This window comes from Pantherophis guttatus, chromosome 8 (assembly GCF_059756535.1).
Source record: "Pantherophis guttatus breed Tessera chromosome 8, ASM5975653v1, whole genome shotgun sequence".
Lineage (NCBI taxonomy): Eukaryota > Metazoa > Chordata > Lepidosauria > Squamata > Colubridae > Pantherophis > Pantherophis guttatus.
The window spans coordinates 19,349,416-19,363,446 of NC_142070.1; the positions used below are offsets into that span (position 1 = coordinate 19,349,416).

The following is a 14,031-nucleotide window of genomic DNA, read 5'->3' on the forward strand; positions in this document are numbered from 1 at the left end:
GTGTGCACGCAAGTGCGTATGTGTGCCCGAACCCCCAAAATGCAATGCGCACGCAGCCCCTGCATGCGCCCCATCCCTGCACATGCATGGCAGAGACCTGAAGAGCAGCTGGCCGGCAGGAGGTGCATGTGCATTTGCAGCAGAACTGAACTGGGGTGACAGCTCACGTGCCATCAGAGAGGGCACTGTGTGCCACCTCTGGCACGCGCGCCATAGGCTCGCCATCATGGCTATAGTGCATTGCATGCCAAAACAACTAGACACAAACATAGTGCTTTCCCCCACGCCATCACTCTGCTAAACACGTAACTCCCACAGTACTGTCTTATGCCTAAAGATATTTACCCATGTAGTAGGCTGTATTGCTATTGTTATCCTTCTCATTTTTTCATCTTTCTCATCTTCCATCTTTCTCACCTCTCATCTTTCCTACTGCCTTCGCCTATTGATATATTATGATTTATCAATTGTTGATTTATGATTGTATCTTATGATTTATGATCTATGATTTATCACTTAGTTTTTGTATGTATACTAAGAGACAAATTCCTTGTGTATCTAATCACGCTTGGCCAATAAAGTTATTGCATTGTCCTATTCTATTCTATTCTATTCTATTCTATTCTATTCTATTCTATTCTATTCTATTCTATTCTATTCTATTCCTTCAAAAAAAGTACACCCAGATATTTTAAATATACAGATGCTGAGCCTTGCAGCTGTTGTAAACTGCATCCAGCCAATTCATTTCTAATAGTTATTTTTGATTAACCATGGTTAATGGTTAATGGTCTTGTACACAAAATGTAGCTCCGCCCACCCACTGGCCCCCACCCTTTGGCCTCTGCCTCGCAGCAGTTACCTCCTTGCAAGCAAACAGCAAGAAACAACAGCTCCTTTCAGCTTCAGCACAGCCTAATTAGCACAGGTTGATTGGATCGCCTCCCGGCTCTCAGCTGATTTGCTCTCAGCTGTTTTGCGCAGAGCTCTGCAGCTTGCTGCAAAGAGGTAAATTGCTGGAGCAGATTTTTTTTTTTCCTTGTGCTAATCAAGCTATGCTGAAAACAAAAATGAAAGTAAAGCAGGCTGTTTGCTGTTTGCTGTTTGCTGCAACATCCCAAAATTAGGCAGAGGCAGGTTTCTTTTTCTTCTTTTTCCTCATCAAAAAAGGTAGCTCCAAACAATGGGAAATTTACGGCAAAAGAGGAGAGTTCAAGATTTTAAAACACAAAAGAAAAAAAGGAGAAAGGAAAAGGCAAAAATAAAAATGGGAAGGGAGAAAAAGAAAAAGAAATGAAAGAGAAAGATGTTATACATTTTTAGAATTGAAATATGAATAGTGGTAAGAAATAAATGGGAAATCATGATTGTAAAAATGAAATGAATAATAATTGGAATATTTGTCTTTGTATTTTTGAAATCTAGACAATGATAAGTTTTTATTTTTTTTATTTTTTTTTTAGAAATATGAATAAGTATAAACTGTAACAATTAAAATACCTTTAATGGTATATGGTGGTGAAAGTAAAAAGGATTAAGTTGTAGCTTGGATAACAGCTAGAACATTTTTAAATTTAATTAGGGAAATTGTAACGATTGAAATATTTTTAATTATATATTGTGATGAAAGTAGAAATGATTAAGTTGTGATTTGGAGGATTATATGGGCAAAACTATTTGGGTTATTGGGAGAGTTTAAGATGTGAAAATGAGTAACATAAGGGGAAAGCTCTATTTAACTAGGGAATTGTAATTATTGAGATACTATTAATTGTATATTGTGTTGAAAGCAGAAATGGTTAAGTTGTGGTTTGGAGGAATATATGGGGGAAATTATTTGGTTTATTTAAACATAATTAATTGATTTGTAAGAAATTGGATTGCATGGAAATAATTGGAATATTCATGTTCATATTGATTAATATACAAAAAAGATAGTTATATAACTAATTAATTTATATTAAAATGTTGAATTTGTATTAAACAATTGTAATATTAAATAATTAACCAATGTGAGGATGGATATAAAAATAGATGACAATGGGAAGGAGTATAATATAGAATAGAAGGGAAAAATTGAATTTGATTAAGATTAGAAATGAGAATGAAGAGTAATATTGGGTTTTTTTAAAAAAAAATAGATGAGGAATAAATATGGCAAAAAGGAAATATAGAAATTGTAAATTTAATTGAAATGACTAAACACTGTTTAAATTTGTGAATCAGCCAAATACTTTGTTCAAAGAAAATACACTGTATGTTTGTGTTTGTCTAAAAAATAAAAAAAAACTTTTTATAAAAACAAAACAAAACAAAAAAGGTAGGTGCGTCTTATATTCCGAAAAATACGGTATGTAAAGCATTTACAGTTCATATATTCAGAATCCTACAAAGGAAACTCCCCCCCCACTTCAGAAATATAGATGTGCAAAAATTAAAACCTATTTAAAAAACTATTGTTCAGATCAAGATGTGCAACATTTAACAAGAGAAAGATGGAGTGAGACCTGGATAGAGTTTAATTTAACATTCATATGTCATGCAATAAAAACTAATGGAACTCAGAGGCACTTTGGAGTCTGCTCCGAGGCTCAGTGATGGTAGAGTCTGGAGTTACAGGTTGGGCATCCTATTCAGACAAAGTTTGAACACACTCAAAAGTTCTTATCCTTAAGGACGAATCTGAAACATGATAATCTGCAACATGTGTAAAAGAATTAATAAATTGAGCCCTCTGAATTGGATGCTTTGTTGTGGTCTCCAGGGTCTATCCAACTGCAATTGTTGAAAATAAGCAACATGGTTTCCTGCTATTTTTAAGACAGGAAATGCATCAAAAAAAGTTGTAACCCTAACATAAACTTAACTTAAAAAACAAGAGTAAAATGATATTTTCCCCCTCCTTTTAAAGGAAAACATTGAAAAAACAGGCTTTGATTATTTTACCTCCCAAGGAATATTAAGGGTGACTAATCTTCAAAAGTTATCTAAAACTCCCCTACCAGTAGTCTAAAGGATTAGTTGCCGCTGAAAAATCACAAACAGAACTGTCATTTTGCCTTATCTTATTCACATGCTGAATATATTCCATATTCCATATTCACATATTACATTACTCTTTGCTGATGCTGAGAATTCAAGAGATAAATATTTGTGTACTAACTAGGTCAACTCTTTCTGCATAGGCAAACTAAAACTGACATCAGAACAATTGATACTTGGTACTAATTGGACAATGTTCGTATTTTCATTTCCAGGAAGTTTCACACTTCATTTCATTTTCATTGCAGGAAGATTCATATTTTCCTTTTGTCCTCAGTGGCTAGCCCATTGTGTTTGAACAGAATAGTAAAACCATAAGTAAATTCAGTGAGAGAATCCTGCAATTGAGGTATAAGAAAAATAAGGATGTTTAATTTAAGGTACACTTTTTCAGAGGTTTTACTCTAGTATTAAACGTGTGTGTGTGTGTGTGAAACAAGGACAAAACATATTATGGTTGGGACAGAAGAGAGTACTTATGAAACAGCATCCTATACCAAGAGTAAAAAAAATCAATGGCAATTATGAATTGCCAGAAATAAATTCTTTATTTTTATATTTGTATTCCATGTGTTATGTAATCGCTTGGAGAACAGCTTGTAGTTCTACATATCACAAAATAACCAATGTGAAAATTAATAAAATTAACAGGAGGTATCATCTTTTTAAAAAAGGCCGTCATAGCAATCCTAAAATATTATGTAAAAGGTGAGAGAATTGTGCTGATATTTATTATCAATGCCAGAGTATTTTACCTTGTTTTAGCCAATATCTGGGATTTAGAACCAGTACTGGCTTTTCTCCCACTCTTTAAAAAGGTTTATTCAGCTGTCTTAATCACAATGCCAGAGCCTCAGATTTTGATAACTATGATTTAGCCTCTAGAAGATAGCTTGACCTGGTCTTGCGAACCCCAGAAACTGTCTGCTCAGTAACTGTTGATATGATGGTTTTTATATTACCTTCTCAGCCAGCAGGTGTCTCTTTTTCTTCCTTTAACGAAGTAATTCCTAATAATCTGTGTTGGTAAATGCATATTGAGACTGGGATTTCTTACACATCTTTGTTATTATTAACCTCTTTGTGAATTGCCTTTGACAGGTGCTTTTATTGTTCAGGAACGCACCATTCCAAATTAAGGGTGAGGAAAATTCGGTGGTCATGCACAGTTGATTTGTGACTATTGAGCAATGCAGGTTACAATAAAAGTACATAACCGTTTGTAAGGCCTGACCACCAATCTTCAGTATAGAGAAATACTTTATAGACGAAACTGCTCAGGAGAGATAAATATTGATACAGTAGATGTGTGCTAATCCTGATTATTTTTTTTCTCGATAAATCACCAAACTGCAGTTTTGTAAATAAGTTGCTTCACAGCAGGTGGTTGAGTTTGGCTGCTTTTGAAAAAGGTTATTAGGGACAGACCTTATTAATCTTTGAGTAAAATGATTGAAAGATACCAGAGCTACAGGAGTAGACTGGTAAATCAAAAGAAAAACAAAACGCCAGAAGAGCAATAAAACATAGCTATGAAAATAATATAGCTGCCCAGAATCACCTTATAGGGAAGATGGGTGGCATAAAACTTTAATAAATAAAATAAAATAAATAGACGTTTCCATGTAGTCACCAGTAGGGAAGGTCAATTTGAGGGGGGAGGGAAAAACCTACCTTGAAACTTTGGGCTCATCCCTCATGTCTTCAATGTGTTGTGACCTAGACTTCCTGAGTCATTAAAACACGAGTAGTCCCAAAAACCTCTTTTATTGCAACAGCTGTGAATTATGTTCATTCACAGCTGAGTCCCAAATAGTTGCAAAAAGTCCTTCGAGAGAAGTTCTTCAGGATAATCACCAACCTTTATCTCCCTTGACACTCTTGCAAAGACTTTCTTGGCAAAGCCACATGGATTCCAGAATCAAACAGAGATGCCGACTGGGAACAGAATTAACAACATTGCTTTCCTGCAAAGTGCCCACGTGCCTTTGCTCCTCTTTTAAGCCTTATGGGAGGGGCCAATCATCTCCAGGACTTACTCCCGAGTCATCCCTTTTGTTTTAACTGTTTGTGCCTTCTGGCAGCTCTGCGCATGCGCGCACTAGGAACAGGCTCCTCCTGTTCTTCTGCCTCTCTGCTGTCTGACTCTGGAGGCTCCGGAGCCCACGCATCACACCCAGATGGCCCTGGCCCCATCTCTGCCTCTGATGCAGTACCCTCGTCCGGGCCTTCCCCAGACTCCAGGACTGACCCATGTTCCTCCCCAGCTTCCTCACTGTCCAACTCCACTGCCAACTCCACAGGCTGCTGGCGGACCACAGCACAACATTTATTTATTTGGTTAAGTAAAAAGTGATGATTACCTATTGGAGGGCCAATGCGTCTATTTTATTTCTTACTTCACCAAAAAAAAAAAAAGTGGACAGTAATTATATTACTTTTATTCAGCAGATGATGATGAACTGAAATCATATGCCCCACAGTTGTGGGGACTCACAAAAAAGGTGCATGAGTTTGTATGCATTGCATCAGGCCTGTGGTAGGAGATAAAGGTAAAAGAATTCTGAGTGTAATAATTCATTCCCCTTCCGTAAAACTTGATCTCAGAAAGAAGAAAGTCAAATCAAAGTGATTTGAAGAGTCATGGCCATACTGATACCACTGCTTGAAAATAAAGATTTTACTTCTTTACCCATGAAAATTCATATAGAATATGTTTGGATAGCTTGTTGTCATGCAAACTTGCCCAAAAGGTTATGAAGGAACAAACAAATATACATGTACATATATACACATATATAGGTATATCATCAACATCATTTAATGACCCCATAATCCTTTGCAGGGTGGAGTCCGGAAAAGAGAATGGAGCTAGCAGAGTGTTTATTGGCCGGATGCCCTTCCTGACACCAATATGGAGATTTGTTCAGCAGTTATATTCTCATTGTGCCCAGAAAGAGAAATATCTGCCTCTACCTAGGATCGAACTTGCAGCCTCCTGATTGTGAGATGAGAGCTCCACCTCTAGGTCACCTTACCACTCCTCATACATATGTGTATGTGTGTGTGTGTATGTTTATATGTATATGTATATGTACCAGTGGTGAGTTTCAATTTTTTTTACTACCAGTTATATGGGTGTGGCTTGGTGGATGTGGCATGGCATGGTGGGCGTGGCATGGTGGGCGTGGCAGAAGAAGGATACTGTAAAATTTCCATTCCCTCCCCAATCCAGAGGAAAGTTACTGCAAAATCCCCATTTCCTCCCGATCAGCTGGGACTCGGGAGGCAGAGAATAGATGGGGGCAGGGCCAGTCAGAGGTGGTATTTACTGGTTCTCCAAACTACTCAAAATTTATGCTACCGGTTCTCCAGAACTGGTCATAACTTGCTGAAACCCATCTCTGATACGTACATGTACATGTACATGTACACATACACACACAAATTGTATGTATCTATGTATCTATGTATATTTGTTTTTTCCTCCATAACCTTTTGGGCAAATTTGCATAACAACAAGATATCCAAACATATTCTATATTAATTTTCATGGGTAAAGTGCTAAAATCTTTATTTTATTTTATCTTTATTAACAGTAGCAAACATTCCAATTACCCAAAATGCCTCTTTTAAAGTCTTAAAAAGACTTTTAAGGTAATACGAATCTTATCATTCTGCTTCTATCATTGTAATAACTTATTTTCTCTGAATATATATAAGTGCAGTTGGGCATTAGTATCCCACTTCTACTAAAGTCACTATAGCTAACCTAAGGGAGTCATCTCTGATCAAGAATTAAACCATTTGCCTTCCTTATATATTTTAAAAGCTAAGTAGTATAAACTGAGCATTAATGGGAAGAAATCATTTATGTCTCTAAAATAATTGGCCATAAGGTCAAATTATGCAGTGAATTGTAACCAATTCACTACATAATTTAAAGAACAAAAAAGTGGTATACTTTTTACGGCTTTGTTCAAGTGGATGAATAGCATTTTTCAAAGTTTATACAGTCTTTGGAGCTCCCTAAAATTATGAATAATTGATGCATGAAATTGTTACTGTTTCTCAGATAAAATTATTTTATTAGAAACTTCCATTAAAAAAGGCAATAGGTTTCACGAATACCATGCATTTTTCTCTTCACATTTCCGCATAACGCAATCTGTTTCAAGAGATTTACCTGGAACATGTCATTTTTGCCCAGTCTTCCATAACTTTGTGACAGATGATATATCCAAACTTATTACGGTGATCGGCTGAGCTTTACTTCTTTTTTAATATAGAACCAAGATATTAGTACTATTGCCTTCAGGTCAGATTTGGCTCCTGGTGACGCCATACAATTTGGGAGAGGGATATTTTTGTAACTGGTTTTGCTATTGTCACCTTTCTAGCAGTGGTGGGTTTCTATCGGTTCGCCCCGGTTTGGGTGAACCCGTAGTGGCGGCGGTGGGAGGCTCCGCCCACCCGCCCAGACATTATCACGGATGCTCTGCGCATGTGTGAAGCGAGCGCGTGCATGTGCACACTCAAAGTTCCAAACCGGTAGCAAAGGTAAGTGGAACCCACTTCTGCTTTCTAGGGCTGAAACAGGGGTGGGTTCTACTTACTGGTTCGCAATGGGATCGCACACACATGCACCTTGCTTCTGCGCATGCGCAGTTCGCTTCTAATGACATCAGCATCAGTGGGCGGAGCCTCCCACCGGTTTTACTACTGGTTCTATAGAACCGGTCCAAACTGGGGGCAACCCATCACTGGGCTGAGAGTGTGTCAAACTCATCCAGTTCACTTCATGTCTAGGGTAAGACAAGAACTCATGGTCTCCTAGTTTCTAGCCTTTAAACACTAAACTGGCTTTTAAGATATTACTTTGTTATTTTAAATAATGTTGGGTAAAGTTTGGCTAGTTCCGGGTCCTTTTTAAACTGGAGAATTCCATTTCATGATACAGAATTAATAATTGAAACAAGACCTTCATTATCTGAAAATAACATCTTTACATTTCTTTTATGTGGTTCAGTGAAGATGCATTATGTATTGGATTTATATCCTGCTCTACTTCTCTTACACCCTACTCAAGTGGGTGTAACATAATGCCATCACTTCTGATTTTACACTCACAACAACCAGCCTTTGAAGTCAGTTGGATCACGAAATACTATTTGGCTTAAAGTCGCCCTGTTAGCTTCTCAAGCTACAGATGCACTTGCAACTTTCTAGGCATAATCCAGCATCTTCCATCACTACATTACCCTGGTTCATATATAATTCAATTACATATTTTATAAGAAGTCAGCATTATTCTAAAGCAAAATTAGAAAGCAAATGGAGGCATAAGCACAGACCCTTCCGTCCCCAAGTCAGAGAAAATGATTTCTATTAAGAACATAATACAAATGGTTCTTATTTGAATCAGTGCCTTTGGGGTTAAAAAAAAAAAAAGATGCATTGCAAATCCCGATCTCTTTGTTGGCTATGTGCTTATGGTGCTAATGGCATCTAGTTTTATTTTGATTTCTTGAAAGTGGAACCTTCAAGCAGGGGTGGGCTTCAGATCCTTTAACAACGGGTTCACTGGCCTGTTGCTGGGTGGGCGTGGCCATGGTGGGCGTGGCCTGTACCATGGGGGGGCATTTTTTGCCCTCCCCAGGTTACGGAGGTTTTTCTCCAGCCTCTGGGAGGGCGAAAACTGCTTCCCCCAGGATCCGGAGGCCCTCCAGAGGCCGGAAACAGGCCCATTTCTGGACTTCTGGAACCTCTGGTAGGCCCATTTTTTGCCCTCCCAGACCCTCTGCGCGGCCCCTGCACTTACCTGGAATGTTGAACGGGCCACATGGAGACTCCTGGGAGGGCGGGGTGGACATGGCCAGCCAGGGGTGGCATTTGGGGGCTCGCTGAACCCCGGCAATCCTTGGCTAGAGGATTTCCCGAACCATGCTGAAACCCCAGGAGCCCACCCCTGCTTACTTATAGGGAAAACTGGACAGAGAAGACAGAGTAATAGTTCACTGGTGGAGCAAGGGCTTTATGCAGGTAGTCCTCAATTTACAGTAAGGTTAGAAGTTACATCGGGAAGTGTTTTCATACTTACAACCATTGCAGCATCTCCACAGTCACGCGATTTACATTTGGATACTTTACAACTGATTTATGACAGTTGCAGTGTCCCAGAATCATATCATCTCCTTTTGCGACCTTCTGACAAGCAAAGTCAATGGGGAAACCAGATTCACTTAACAACCGTGTTACTAATTTAAGAACTGCAGTGATTCACTTAACACATGTGGCAAGAAAAATCGTAAAATGGGGGCAAAGCTCACTTAACAAATTTCCCACTTAGCAACATAAGTTTTGGGCTAAATGGTGGTCATACATTGAGGACTACCGGTATTAAGACCATCCCAGGAACCAGTGGCAACTGGGAAAAACCAGCTGGAGTATCTGCATTAAAGGAAGACAGTATCTTCTTTAGCACCCATCAGTCTCTTTCTTTTCCTTTATTTTTTTAAAAAAGAAAAGAGTTAATGAATGTAAAAAAAACAGCTGCTTCCATCACCATCTTTATTGTCAAAATAGTTCTGGACTTATATAGGCTCTAAAAGATAGTCTTGGATAATAAAATAATGAATGGCTGAAGCTTAGCACTTTATTGAACTTAGGCCTCATAACCCTGGACAGGAGAGTTAGAAGTGAAAAACCAGCTGCAGGAGTAGAACATAAAATAACACAGTTGGAAGGGACTTTGGAGGTCTTCTAATCCAACCCCCAGCTCAAGAAGAAGACCCTATACCATTGCAGATAAATGGTTGTCCAGTCTCTTTTTGAAAACTTCCAGTGATGGAGCACTCATGATTTTTCTGAAGACAAGCTGTTCCATGCTTTGATTGCTTTCACTACTAGGAAATTTTTCTTTAATTCTAGGTTGCTTCTCTCCTTGGTTAATTTCCATCCATTGTTTCTTGTCTTGCCTTTTGGACCTTTGGAAAATAGTTTGACCCCCTCATAAAGAAGTACAGAGTACAGAACCATGGATAAAGAAGGTGGTAAACAGCAACTTTTTATCCATTTGCCTCCTGATAAATGGGTATCAATCCTTCATACAAGCAGCACAAACCATGACTTCTAATATTACTTTAATGTAAAGTTGCAGTAACAAGATCTTGCCAATTTGAAAGTATCTCCCCCCTCTTTTTCAGAAAACTGTGACTTCCTTCTGAAACACTTCCCATGCCCGTTTTGCTTCTGTGGGGTGAGATATCTTTTGCACAAGGACTGTCTAGTCTTCTTTTTTTACTTTATTTTGCTTACTATTTATTTATTTTTTTATTTATTTATTTATTTTATTTATTTATATACCGCCCTTCTCCCAAAGGACTCAGGGCGGTGAACAGCCAAGATCAAATACATAAATATAAAAATTAAAAACAATTTAAAACCAGATTAAATACTTTGGCCCATAATTAAAACATCCCATTAAAATCCAATTTAAAATTTAAATTGGATTAGCCCGGCTTGCTGGAATAACAAAGTCTTCAGGGCACGGCGGAAGGTGCGCAAGCCTGGGATCCTCTGTACTTCCGGGGGCAGCTTGTTCCAAAGGGCAGGAGCCCCCACTGAGAAGGTTCTCCCCCGGGGGGGTCACCAGTCGACATTGTCTGACCGATGGCACCCCAAGGAGCCCCGCCCTGTGGGAGCGTACTGGCCGGTGGGAGGCTGTTGGTAGCAGAAGGCGGTCCCATAAGTATCCAGGTCCTAAGCCATGGAGTGCTTTAAAGATGTTAATCAACACCTTGAATCACATCCGGAAGACCACTGGGAGCCAATGCAGCTCACGCAGGAGAGGAGTTACATGGGAGCGCCCTGCTGCTCCCATAATCTGCCGCGCGGCTGCATTTTGGACCAGCTGGAGCCTCCAGATGCTCTTCAAGGGGAGCCCCATGTAGAGAGCATTGCAGTAGTCCAGTCAGGAAGTGATGAGGGCATGAGTGACCGTGCGCAAGGAGCCCGGTCCAGAAAGGGACGCAACTGATAAATCAGGCGAACCTGATAAAAAGCCCCCCTGGCCACAGCCATCACATGATCTTTGAGGGACAGCCATGTATCCAGGAGGACACCTAAGTTGCGAGCCCTCTCTGAGGGGGCCAAAATCTCACCCCCAATAGTCAGTGATGGAACCAGCTGGCTATACCGGGACGTCGGCAACCACAGCCACTCAGTCTTGGAGGGGCTGAGTCTGAGCTTGTTTCTCCCCATCCAGACCCGCACAGCCTCCAGGCACCGGGACATCACTTCAAGGGCATCATTGGGGTGGTCTGGGGTGGAGATGTACAGCTGAGTGTCGTCAGCATACTGATGGAGCTGCACCCCAAAACCACGGATGATCTCACCCAGTGGCTTCACATAAATGTTGAACAGAAGGGGCAAGAGGACCGACCCTTGCAGCACCCCACACATAAGGCGTCTCAAGGATGATCTCTGCCCCCCTGCCAACACAGACTGCGACCGGTCAGAGAGAAAAGAGAACCACCATAATACGGTGCCCCCAACCCCCAGCCCCTCCAGCCGGTGCAGCATGATACCATGGTTGATGGTATCAAAAGCCGCTGAGAGGTCTAATAGGACCAGGACAGAGGAACAGCCCCTGTCCCAAGCCCTCCAGAGATCATCAACCAATGCGACCAATGCCGTTTCTGTGCTGTACCCAGGCCTGAAACCAGACTGGAACGGGTCTAGATAGACAGCATCATCCAGGTGCTGGGGAAGTTGTCGTGCAACCACACTCTCAACAATCTTCGACACAAAGTGAAGGTTTGCAGCCGTACAACGAAATTAAATGCCATCTTCAGTGTACATTATACGTAAGAAAGCTATAAAAATAAAACAAAAACACACATTCCTTCACATTCTATGCAACTGAATTGAAAACCCCTGATATTGCATTAATATTGCACTATACAGTAGAATTCAATATAGTTACTGCTCTGGGATAGAAGCTGTTTTTCAGCCTATTTGACCTTGTTTTTATTATCCTGTACCAGTAATAGTACAAAAAAAAGGGTGCCCAGGATGAGATGGATCCTTAAGAATGTTTTGAACTTTCTCAAGGCAGCGGGAGCTATAAAGCTCTTCCAAAGAGGGGAGAAGGCAATGAGGTTAACCCTTCTTCTCTTCTTCTCTCCTAAGGTCATTCTCACAAACCATTGCGTCAGGTGACTTCTGATTGGCTCCCCTAACATTGGAAGTATTTCATGAATGAGTAGTGATGTTTGAGAGGTTAGTAGTTGGTAGTTGGTCTAGTAGTTGGTCTAGTAGTTGAGGTACCAGGCTAAAAAGTGGGAGACTGGATGTCTAGTCCTGCCTTAGGTATGAAAGCCAGCTGGGTGACTTTGGGCTAGTCATTCTTTCTCAGCTGAACCCATCTCACAGAGATGATATTGTGAAGCAAATAGGAAGAGGAAGGTGTTTTCAATATGTTCGCCACCTTGAGTTATTGATAAAAATAATAAAGACGGGATACAAATAAAAAAAAAAAAACATTGTGAGGCAATATGTTCTCTGCTCAACAGTCTGCCTATCCCAGATATAGGAAACTATAAAACTATTTTGTGTTATGCATACAGTACTTGCAGAAAGACACACAATATCACATTGACCACAAATTTAAGTATCTTTACAATGATGACCAAAGTCTAATTTTTAGTTACCAAAGTATTTGTATCAATTGTTAAAGCAGTCTTTTGCAAGTGTCCTTCTCCCTGCTTCCCAATTTAGATATTCTTGGGATTTTTTTAAAAAAAACTCTTATCTCTTTTTTAGACAGTAGAGGTTAGCAGCTTCATCTGAAGCATGAGGAGCTGGCAATTTTCGCAATGAAAAATAAAATTAGCAACATAGTCACAAATCCCAGGATTAAAGCTAGAAGGTTGAATGTAATCCCCTGTGAGTAGGGTATCACGAGCTTCCAAATCTTAGTTCCTACTTTCTTCTCAACACTTTGGGATTCCTTCAAAGGTTCTATGCAAAGTTGAAAGAATTTCTGGAAAGAATTCAAGGATGTTGAAAAGAACTGTAGAAGAAAAGAGAAATCAAAGGGCCATACTTTCATTCTCAGATTTGGAAGAGGCCTTCAGTCAATAAATGTCTACTGTATGTCCTATGAATGGAAGCCTACCTTTGGATCTTCTATTACTCACTGAAGCTTTGATAGAATCATGGTCCATTCATGCAGTATCTTCTTCTGTGAATGGAACAACAGCTTTAAGCCATCCTGCTCTTCTTGCCTTTAGAGAATCCCACTGAATCTGTTTGAAACTTGTATCTTCTGGCTTCTTTAAGTGCATTCAGCCTCCTAATGGAAAACAGAGCACAGCAGTAAACCATCCAAATGGTTTCACTTAGATCTAATGAAAAACACTGAAATTTCCAGAGACAAGCCACTGGTTGAGGATGAATGTTCTAATTCAGCGGACTCTAATTAGCTCAATTTGTGATTCAGCTGCAAAAAGGTTGAATTATTTTCTTATACATATACATCTCAAAGAAGTAAGCAGCTGCAGCCTCTTCCTGACTCCTCTGGCAGTGAAAACACAGAAAGGAGAGTTAAAGTTATTATTAATAAGCACCCATTAGAGCACTGCTTAAGTGTAGATCCTGTATTTATGGGCGCATTATCCTTTTAGAATTTTTACCAATTAGATCTATCAGGTCATAGAAAGACTCAGAGTGCATTTGCAGGGGTAATTGTAGCAGGCACAATTCAATTATCTTTAAATGCTTCTCTAATTGCATTTATTTATATATTTATTTAGTTTATTTGTTAGTTTTTGTGGAAGCTCCTGCTGCAAAAGTTTTGTTGAGAAAACGGAAGAGACCCCATAATCATGTTTTTCTTCAAGCAGAAAAATGACCAGGCTGCTGGTTTTGTCTTAGAACTACTTTCCTTTCGGAAAGAAGTGTTTTTGGATGAAGGTCATATACATA

General features: G+C 39.5%; 1 long non-coding RNA gene across 1 annotated transcript in view; it reads right to left on the bottom strand.

Moving 5' to 3' along the window:
* LOC148112556 (uncharacterized) overlaps nt 1-13,342 on the bottom strand; it is a 34,467-nt gene extending 21,125 nt beyond the window's left edge. Inside the window, exon 1 of the long non-coding RNA XR_015729185.1 lies at nt 13,223-13,342. This is a non-coding gene — a long non-coding RNA (uncharacterized LOC148112556). The remainder of the gene's footprint in view (nt 1-13,222) is intronic.
* Between the last annotated feature and the right edge of the window lie 689 nt (nt 13,343-14,031).